Below are 10,826 nucleotides of genomic sequence, written 5' to 3'. Positions count from 1 at the left end.
TGGGCCGACGAGGCTTCGCGGCCATAAATTTGGCATAAGCTCCTTGACTATAGTGTGCAAGGAGACATGCATGGTTTTGTGAAGGTCCTCTTGGAAGCCCTGGTCGATGCTCGTGACGGACCGCCACCCTATGCCCCTCCTAGGAAAGAGGCACCCTCATCGAGTCGCTGCCCTTACAGAGGGGGTCGGTACGAGAGTGAGACGCCGCAACCAAACTTCCCCAAGAGGAGGAGGCTTGGGATGCGCACCTCCGCACCTTCCGCGACGGAAGTCCTTGTTGTCGATAAGCATATCGACGTAGCTACCTGTGTGAGGGAGAACGATGAGGAAGAGGAGGAAGATCCTCTTGAAGATGAGGAAGAACCTCTGGAAGATAAGGAAGATCCCATGGAGGAAGAGGATGACCCCGACGAGGATGAAGAACCCCTTGAAATGGAGATTGAAGTTGAAAGCGAGGGAGGGGCGAATGTCGAGAGAGCACCCGAGGAGTAGAATTTTTTTTTCTGTTCTTCTTAGTTTTTGGATGTTTTTGCTTTGACGAACTGTTTAATGTTTTCTTTTGAGTTTTGGTTGCACTTGTTGCAAAGACCTTGTGGAAACACGTACTTATTTTTTTAGTTAATAAAATTCCCGTTGTTTTATCGTTGTGCTCATTTTTACCTTGTTATGTATGGAAAACTTGTGAAATCGCTTTTGGAAAGGTTGTGCGGTATGGTGTGGTTATGGTAAAATCGGACTTTTGTACTAATGCATGTGTTGAACAGAATGCCTCCCCGACGTGCAGCAGTTCATCACGAAAACGAGGCAAGCAATGAGACCCAAAGTAGTGTGGGCCCTGAAGGACAACGACCACCACCACCTCTACCACCGCCACAGCCGGAACGAAACATCGAGAAGGAGTTTTGAAAGGAACGTCCTCCCGTGTTTGATGGGATGGGAGATCCGGCCAAGGCTGAGACCTGGATTCCGAGGAGTTACCGCAAGGCTAAGGAGGCCGAATTCTACAGTCTGAAGCAAGGGCGGATGACAGTGACGGAATATGACCGTGCCCTATGCGACATGTCTAGATATGCACCGGAGCAGGTGAATACTGACGAGAAAATGGCGGAGAAGTTTTGTGCCGGTCTGAGGCACGAAATCAGGATGGCTTTGGCATGCCGTGGAAGGCTCTCGTATGCCGATTCATTGTCTCGTGCACTGGACGTGGAGGAAGCAATGCCACGGGAAAAGACAGTTACACACACTACTCCAACACCACCGACCCCACAGCAGAATTTCCGAGACAAGAGAAAGTGGGACGGGAACCGCGAACCCTTTGACAACAAGAGATTCCAAGGTACCCCAAACTCTGCCCGGGGAAAAGGAAAGCAAGCTGCTCCATACCAAAGTGGAGATTTCCGTCAGAGAGCACCTCCCTGCGCCAAGTGCCAGAAGAACCTCATGGGGGAGTGCAGAGTCGGGACAAACGTGTGCTACAAGTGTGGCGGAGTTGGACACTTCGCCAAAGAGTGCCCGAACAAAAATAACACTGGAGTTGGGAGGGCACCAAACGGGCCTCGAGGGAATCCTACACCACCTCAGCAACCGCAACAACGTCGCCAACCATATCCAACTCAAGCTAGAGCCTATGCCTTGGGACGCAAGCAAGCTAAAGCCCCATAGGGAGGTCCAAAACAAGATAATCTGGCAGGTATGGGAACACTACTTGGCATGCCTGTTGCTGTTCTATTTGATACGGGTGCGTCGCACTCCTTTATATCGCACTCCTGCGTAAATGCTTTAAGACTTCCTGTCGATGAGCTTGAACATAAGATGAACGTGAACTCACCAGTAGGAGGCCTTATAGACCTTTCACAATCTTGCTCGAACATAGAATTTATGGTGGGAGAACTTAGCTTAGTGGCTCACAACCTACATGTTATGCCGATGGATAACGTCGACATTATTCTGGGAATGGACTGGCTAGCTAAAAACTATGCCACTATCCGATGCCAAGAGAGACAAATCTCATTACAAACCCCGAGGAAGGAGCCTTCTCCCTTCCATGGGATTTCGATGAATCAGCGGACTTGTGTGATATCGGCACTTCAAGCAACTACGATGATTAGAAAGGGGCGTCCTGCCTATCTCGTTTATCTACAAGGACATGACAAAAAAGAAAGGAAAGTTGAAGATGTGGCGGTAATACGTGAGTTTCCCGACGTATTTCCCGATGCTTTGCCAGGCCCACCGCCTGACCGACAGTTGGAGTTTACTATCGATCTGGAACCAGGAGCCGCACCAGTATCGAAAGCACCTTATAGGATGGCACCGAAAGAGTTGGAAGAACTCAAAATTCAGCTACAAGAACTATTGGACTTGGGTTTTATCAGACCCAGCGTATCGCCATGGGGAGCACCTATGCTGTTTGTGAAGAAGAAAGACGAAACACTGAGAATGTGCATAGACTACCGGGAATTGAACAAATTAACTCTCAAGAACAAGTATCCTCTGCTAAGAATAGATGACCTGTTCGACCAACTCAGGGGAGCAGGAGTATTTTCAAAAATGGATTTAAGGTCGGGATATCACCAGCTGAGGGTACGAAGGGAGGACATACCCAAGACGATATTCCGAACGAGGTATGGGCATTATGAGTTTGTAGTAATGTCGTTTGGACTGACAAATGCACCTGCAGTATTTATGGACTTAATGAATCGAGTATTCCATCCATACTTGGACAAGTTCGTCCTGGTGTTCATAGATGATGTACTGGCTTACTCGAAGAACGAAAAAGAACATGATGAGCACCTAAGGATCACGTTGGAAACACTAAGAATGGAGAAGTTATACGCCAAGTTCAGTAAGTGTGATTTCTGGCTAAAGGAAGTGAATTTTCTGGGGCATATTGTGACGGCCGAAGGGATTCGAGTTGACCCCACAAAGGTGGAGGCCGTACAACAGTGGAAGGCGCCAAAGACCCCAAACGAGATTTGGAGTTTCCTTGGACTGGCAGGATACTACCGGAGATTTATTGAAGGATTTTCTAAAATCACAAGGCCGATGACTCAACAACTGAAGAAAGGGACCAAGGTCAATTGGACACCGGAGTGTGAGGCTAGCTTCCAGTTGCTGAAAGAGAAGTTGACCACCGCACCTATTCTAGCCGTGCCGGAACTAGGGGTAGACTATGCGGTTTACACTGATGCGTCGAAGGTTAGACTGGGGTGTGTTTTGATGCAGAACGGTAAGGTGATTGCCTATGCTTCGCATCAATTGAGGCCACACGAGTTAAACTACCCTACCCATGACTTGGAATTAGCAGCCGTGGTGCATGCATTGAAGTTTTGGAGGCACCATCTCTACGGAGTTCGGTGTGAGATTTTTACCGACCATAAGAGTCTAAAATACTTCTTTGAACAAAAAGACTTGAACATGAGGCAACGCAGATGGCTTGAATTAGTCATAGATTATGACAGTGGCATTAATTATCATCCGGGCAAAGCAAATGTAGTAGCAGATGCACTGAGCCGGAAAGCCCAACCACAGTTGGCTACCTTTCTCACTCAAGAAGAAGAGTTGATTCGCGAATTCAGCAAGATGCGATTGGAAGTAGTAAGAACTCCGGAGACCGTAAAAGGAAAGATTGCCACCTTAGTAATTGCACCTGATCTGCGAACAAGGATAAGAGAAGGTCAACGAAATGATGAAAATTTGGAGAAGGTTCGACTAAAGGTGAGGAAAGGCGAACAAGAGAAATTTCGAGAGGAGGCTGACAATGCTCTCACCTACGAGAGGAGACTATGTGTGCCGAACGACGAAGGACTTCAAAATGAAATTTTGACCGAGGCACACGAGACTCCATATACCGCTCATCCTGGAAGTACAAAGATGTACCAGGACTTGAAAGGATCATTCTGGTGGGATGGAATGAAGAGGGACATAGCTTCGTTTGTGGAGAAATGCTTGGCGTGTCAGCAAGTAAAACCTTTACATCAACGACCCTATGGGAAACTGCAACCGTTGGAAATTCCGGAGTGGAAATGGGAACATATCGCCATGGATTTTGTGAAAGGTTTACCGAAGACCCGGCAAGGGAATACAACCATTTGGGTAATCATAAACTGCCTCACCAAGAGTGCGCATTTTATACCTATCCCTATAACTCATGGATCCGACAAACTGGCCTGGATTTATGTGAAAGAAATCATTTGGCTACATGGGGTGCCAGTAACAATCACGTCAGACCGAGATACAAGGTTCACTTCAAGGTTTTGGATAAGTCTGCAACGAGAGCTTGGTACACGACTGAATTTTAGTACTACTTTCCATCCACAAACCGATAGACAGTCCGAGAGAACAATTCAAACTCTCGAGGACATGTTGAGAGCCGTGGTTCTTGACAGAGGAGAAAATTGGGAAGTTGTACTACCGTTGATTGAGTTTGCCTATAACAACAATTTCCAGGCGACAATAAATATGGCCCCATATGAAGCATTGTATGGGAGGAAATGTAGATCACCACTCTACTGGGATGAGGTTGGTGAAAGAAGAATACTCAGGCCAGATTCAGTCGAAGAGATGATTGAGATCGTACGACAAATTCGACAAAGGATAAAAGAAGCTCAAGACCGACAAAAGTCGTATGCTGATGTCCGGCGTACAGAATTACAGTTCAACGCTGGAGATAGGGTGTTCTTAAAAGTATCTCCGTCGAACGGGATAACGAGGTTTGGCGTAAAGGGGAAGTTGAAGCTACGTTACGTAGGGCCTTATGAAATTCTTGAGAAGGTGGGACCCGTAGCGTATAGGTTGGCACTACCACCGAGTTTTGGGACCGTGCATAATGTTTTCCATGTGTCACAATTACTAAAGTACGTGTTCGATCCCAAACATGTGGTTCATCAAGAGGAAATGATTTTGAATCCTGACTTGAGTTATGAGGAAGAAGCCCGAAGCTATTCTGGACAGGAAGGTGCAAGAATTAAGAAATAAGTCGATCGCGTCCGTGAAAGTACTTTGGAAACACCATGGCCTCGAGGAGGCTACTTGGGAACTTGATGATAAAATGAAAGAGAAATACCCAGAGTTGTTCGTTAGAAATGAGTAAATTTCGGGACGAAATTTCTGTTAAGGTGGGTAGAATATAACGCCCGTACTTTTAAAGTACTAAATTAAAGCATGTCATGAAATAATTAATATAAAATATTTATGCATGCTACGTTTCTTGTTAAATGTGCTTTGGAAAATAGTGTGGTTTCTATGTGATGATGTGATTTTTTTTGGAACGTCCTTTTTTTTTTGAACATTGAGAGACATGTTAAAGGTCTCGTTGAAATAATGACGACGATATTGCTATATTTAGAAAGACGAATGAAATACGTGGAGATGAATATTTTTTTGGGAAGACGATGTGCGTAAATCGAGGAATGGTTGAAGGGATTATATTTGGAACAACACCAAATATAAGTTGTGCCGTAAAACGTACTTTTATTTTTTTTAGAGTTTTGGTTGTGAAGAACGAGATAACCAAAATTTATAAAGACCCATGAATTTTAATTATCGAAGGAAAATACGAAAATATAAAGTATGTATTTATTTTGGGCCTTGCAAGTTTAATTAGAGCCCAAATGATTATCTACAAAAAATGGCTTTGAGGCCATGGAAAAAAAGAAAAGAAAAGTGCTTTTACTAATAAATAAAGTTGGGCTTGTTTTATTTGCAACCAAATGAGCCCAACAATTAAATAAGGTGTTGGGAGATGTTTTGAGCCCAACAAACATGGAATTTAATTAATTCAAGCCCAAAGACCCCTTCTTCTTCTTCTTCTTCTTCTTCTTCTTCTTCTTCTTCTTCTTCTTCTTCTTCTTCTTCTTCTTCTTCTTCTTCTTCTTCTTTTTCTTCTTCTTCTCCTTCCCTTCCCCCCCAGCCGACGCCTCTCCCCCTTCAAGGTGGAGATCCTCCAAATTTCCACCTCTCCACCTTCTATCTTCCCCCATCAATGCCTACAAACCAAGAGTCACCCACCACTTATTTATTTACCTCTTCTCTAACTCTCCACAACTTGCACAAAGAAAGAAAGAAAAAAAAGATTGAGAGAGGGAGCCGAGAGGGAAACCAAAGGGAAGAGGAGGAGGATTCTTTTTCACCATTCTTGTTCACTCACCACCAAAACCAACCAAGTTGAAGGTATATTTCTCCCCTATCCTAAAGCATGAATTGTTGTATGTATATATATATACATTGCCATCATTCCATATTTCTTCCATAACCAACTAAACCAACTCAACTTGTAAAACAAATCAAACGATCGCCGTATGTAATCAAAAGTCTCAAAGAACTTAACTTTGTATTGAGAGTGTATGTTGCGGGTTGAATCAGGGTCGTTCGGAGTGGTTACGGAAAAGGGGAAGCCGCCGCCGGCGACGGGCCGCGGCGGACAACCGCGCTCGACATCCCCAGGGGCGGACAGCGGCTCTCAGTGGCGACGGCAGTAGCTCTCCTTCCCCGCGGCGGCAGCAGCGGCGCCGTTTGATTCCCTCCGCGGCAGCAGCTCCCCGACGGCACAGCAGCGACGGCGGCTGCGAGCAGGGACGGCGACGGCAGCTGCAGTGGAGGCCGAGATCTCGGCGACGGTACGGCAGTAGTAACCCGACGTTTCCGGTGGCGGCGGCGAGCCAAGGCGAGCGACAGAGGAGGGCTTGTAGTCGCTGTCGAGAGAGAGAGAGGGTGGTGTGAAAGAAGAAAGAAAATTTGGGCCACTTTTGGTTTATTTGTGGAATGGGGCCTTTGTTGTTAGTTTGGGGCCTTATTAGTTAAAATTGGAAGTTTAGTTAAAGTTGGGCCTCTTTAAACTAAGCTTTGGGGCTTCCTAAAAATTTTTTTAATTGGAGGAATAAGGTGGGCTAAGTAAATATATCTTTTGGGCCGTCAATTAAATTAAATCGCGGGAAATTATTTAATTAAATTTCGGAATATTTTGAAGGATGAATAATTTTATCCTAAGTATGAAATAATATATATTCAAAGATAAATAATTGCGATAATTAAAGTATACGCTTAAATAACTTTTTTTTGAAATTATTTTCGACGTCACGGAAAATACGAGGAACCAACGGAGGAAAGAACGAGCGTAAGCGGCCGACCGGCGTCGCACGCGATGCCTTGGGCGGCCGATGAATAACTGAAAACACACGAACACCGAGAAAAAGAATTAAAAGAATTTAATCAGAGTGCATGCATTCTAAATACCTTCATTACCGAGAATTTGATATGAACTTTATGTATTTTCCGAAAAGGTGGTTCGCACGGCCGCTAGAGTCGGAACGAGAAACTACTTAAGGAAAACTCTAAGCTATTGAGGTGGGCTTTATTACTTAAATCTTTTTATTTGAAATTGATATGTTCAAGGTGAAATAAGAGAGGTTTTTAAATAGTATGTCATGCCGTATTTTGTTTTTGAATTGCCTATCTGATTGTCTACTAGAATAAAGTTCTACTAGACGTTGATGGTTAACGAATTCGGGTCTAACTAGGGGCTAAGCCCTACTTAGGCTAGTGCACTGATGGGGACCGTGAGCCGTCCCGTAGGTCGGCCGATCCAGTGATCGAGTTTGTGGCCACATTCTCGTTTCACATGATGGTTCAGATATGATATATGATGGAGGATGACGATTGTCCGCGCGGACACTATTTTATTAAAGGAATGATTTTAGTGTTTCTCGGCATTTTAAAGAAAAACCCGAGTTTCACTCAATGATGGCTGACATAATTCTATCGATAAACGTATTTCGGGCATGAGTTCACTGGGTGCATCAAGTACTCAGCCCCTGCATATGTTTTCCCTATGTGGAGGTTGGGCGAGGACGGGAGGCGGATGATGTTGAGCAATGATTGCGGAATTTTATTCAATAACTGTTCTGGTTACTATTGAGTCTTCATACATAGTAATAGCCAAACTCTCAATTGCTTCCGCTACTCTACGTTTTAAGAATTTCTTTTATTTCCTTTGAATTGTCAAACTATGTCATTCACGTTATGTACTTTCGGGATTTGGAACTTTGATTTGATAATGGAATTTCGCCGTTTGATCTACATGTCGTACCCCTTGATTGTTTTTCCCCCTTCTTCCCCGCTTCTTAATTCTCCCATTAGTGACGATCAACCGTGTTTTCTATCCTTAGGAAATGCGGTCGTGACAGTGCTTGTTCTAGAGTAGTAATAGGATGGGTGACCCCCTCAGAAGTCCTCGTGTTGCACCCCATTTTTCGAGTACGTCAATATTTTTTTACATCATTTTAGTTCTATTTCCGTTGGTATTACTATGATGTGAAAATCAATGAACTACTAGTGGTTAAAAAATACGAAGAAGGAAGGCACGAAATTCTTCACGCGCTGATAACCTGCGGGTCCCACAGCCTTAAGCGTGCCGAAAAATAGCATTTATGGTCAAAAAGTGCCCAAAATGGCCCGAAAAGACCTTTTTTTGCTCCCAGCAGTAGTTGCGGGTTGAGGACGTGGGCCTTGGTGAGAGCTTCACGATCATTTGTTGTTGGTCCCGTAACTCCTTCCGGTTCAAAAGTTATGGCCGTCTGAAGGGTGGGAGATCAGAACCTGCGTACGGGAGCGTACGATATGAAAGAATAAAGTGCGGATGGTTTGATGGGTGCGATCATACCAGCACTAATGCACCGGATCCCATCAGAACTCCGAAGTTAAGCGTGCTTGGGCGAGAGTAGTACTAGGATGGGTGACCCCCTGGGAAGTCCTCGTGTTGCACCCCTTTTTGCGAGTACGTCAATTTTTTTTTCATCATTTCAGTTGCTCTTACTGAGGTGCGAAAATCGATGACCTGCTAGTGGTTGAACAGTGCGAAGAAGGAAGGCACGAAGTTCTTCGCGCGTTGATAACGAGCGAGTCCCACAGCGAGAGCGTACGATATGAAAGAATAAAGTGCGGATGGTTTGATGGGTGCGATCATACCAGCACTAATGCGATCAAATGTGCCGAAAAACAGCATTTATGGTTAAAAAGTGCCCAAAACTGCCTGAAATGACCTTTTTTTGCTCCCGGCAACAGTTACGGGCTGAGGACATGGGGCTCGGCGAGAGCTTCGCTATCATATGCTGTGGGTCCCGTAACTCCTTCCGGTTCAAAAGTTATGGCTGTCTGAAGGGTGGGTGATCAGAACCTGCGCACGAGAGCGTACGATATGAAAGAATAAAGTGCGGATGTATTGATGGATGCGATCATACCGACACTAATGCATCGGATCCCATCAGAACTCCGAAGTTTGGGGATGCCCCAAAATATGTTGGGGAGCTGTTTTAACAACCAACTACATCCTAAACAAAATCACACTCAAAGGTAAGGACGTTACTCCTTATGAGTTGTGGAAGGGAAGGAAGTTATCCTAAAGAAGTTATAATCGGTCCTAAAACTGTTGATTGCATCTTTATTGGGTATGCACTCAATAGTAGTGCATATCGATTTATCGTTCACAAGTCTGAAATACCGACTGTGAGCGTGGGAACAACAATCGAGTCAAGAAATATTGTATTTTCTTGAAAATATATTTCCTCGCAAAGACAGAAAATGTTGCACCCAATTCTGAGACGAAAATTGAGGATGAAACCACCAGTTCTAAATCAGCGGATGAAGAGCTAGAATCGTGCAAACGAACAAGGCCTCATCTAAACAATGCAGTACTACCAACACTTGGATGAAGAACCAACATCGGTAAAAGTAGCCTCTATTGGCCCAGACGGATTGCGTTGGAGAGAAACTGTTCAAAGCTAAATTGATTCAATATTGCTAAACCACACTTGGGTTTTGGTTGATCTACCTGAAGGTGCTAAACTGTTAGGATGCAAATGGTTCCTTAAAAGGAAGTTTAAGGCTGAGTATAAAGCTCAACTGATAGTCAAAAGCTTTAAACAAAAGGAAGGGTACGATTTCTTCGATACCTACTCACAAGTAACGAGGATTACATCAATTCGAGTGCATCTCGCGATTGGTGTTGTACACAATCTTTAGATTCACCAAATGGATGTTAAGACAGCATTTCTAGATCTGATGGTTGAATTTTGATTTATGCATGATTATGGGTCGATCAGTTCGTTCACGTGCATGTTGTCGTCTTTCTTAGCATGGATCTGGAGTCGTGAGTTCAATTCAGCAAGTTTGCTTTATTATACATAGTTCGTTATGATGGAAGTTTCTGCAGATTTGATTTACTCGGTTTTTTAATTGATTATATGAGGAAGATGAGTTTGTTAGTAAAGTTTCACTTTTATTCTATTTGGCTATTTCAGGAAATCATCGTACAAGTTCCTCTGTCAAGTTAGGTTAGTTGATCAATCTAGTTCAGTTAGTCTCTCAGTTTGTTTAGACCCTTAGTAATCCCAACTTAACCCACTTTTAAAGCGTGGCAGCAGTCATCCGCAACTTGTCCTCAACAAATGTAAAACACATCTTCTCTGTGGGATTCGACCCTTACTTCCCTTTACTACGTAATAGTATTGTGGGTTAAGGTTTTTAAAAGCCCTTGAGTTCCTCTGTTCGCATATTCACAGAACAAGAGTAGGTTGAATTAAGTTGATCAGTTGGGTTCTCCACTAGGTCCGTTCATGGGACACGTGCAAGTGACAGAAGACATCAATCAGCTGGATCCATTGAATACTCCGCCTTGATCAATCTACAACAATCAGCCCACACTTCAGTTGGCTTGACAGATTAACGACATGAACATGAAAAGAACTCAAGAGATCATACAAGGCTTACTTTCAAATGGCACCATTGCCGTAGAGGATGGCATTCTGTGAACATTTGTTGCAAGACACTTTGGT

The 10,826-nt window shown here is 44.1% G+C and overlaps 1 non-coding gene across 1 annotated transcript; it reads left to right on the top strand.

The window, feature by feature from the left end:
* Window positions 1–8,642: 8,642 nt before the first annotated feature.
* Window positions 8,643–8,761, top strand: LOC121772784. The gene has a single exon (XR_006044398.1). It is a non-coding gene; the product is annotated as a 5S ribosomal RNA (ribosomal RNA).
* Window positions 8,762–10,826: the final 2,065 nt, after the last annotated feature.

This window comes from Salvia splendens, chromosome 16 (genome assembly GCF_004379255.2).
Source record: "Salvia splendens isolate huo1 chromosome 16, SspV2, whole genome shotgun sequence".
In the NCBI taxonomy this organism is placed as follows: Eukaryota; Viridiplantae; Streptophyta; class Magnoliopsida; order Lamiales; family Lamiaceae; genus Salvia; species Salvia splendens.
This window is presented reverse-complemented; position numbering and strand designations above follow the sequence as displayed.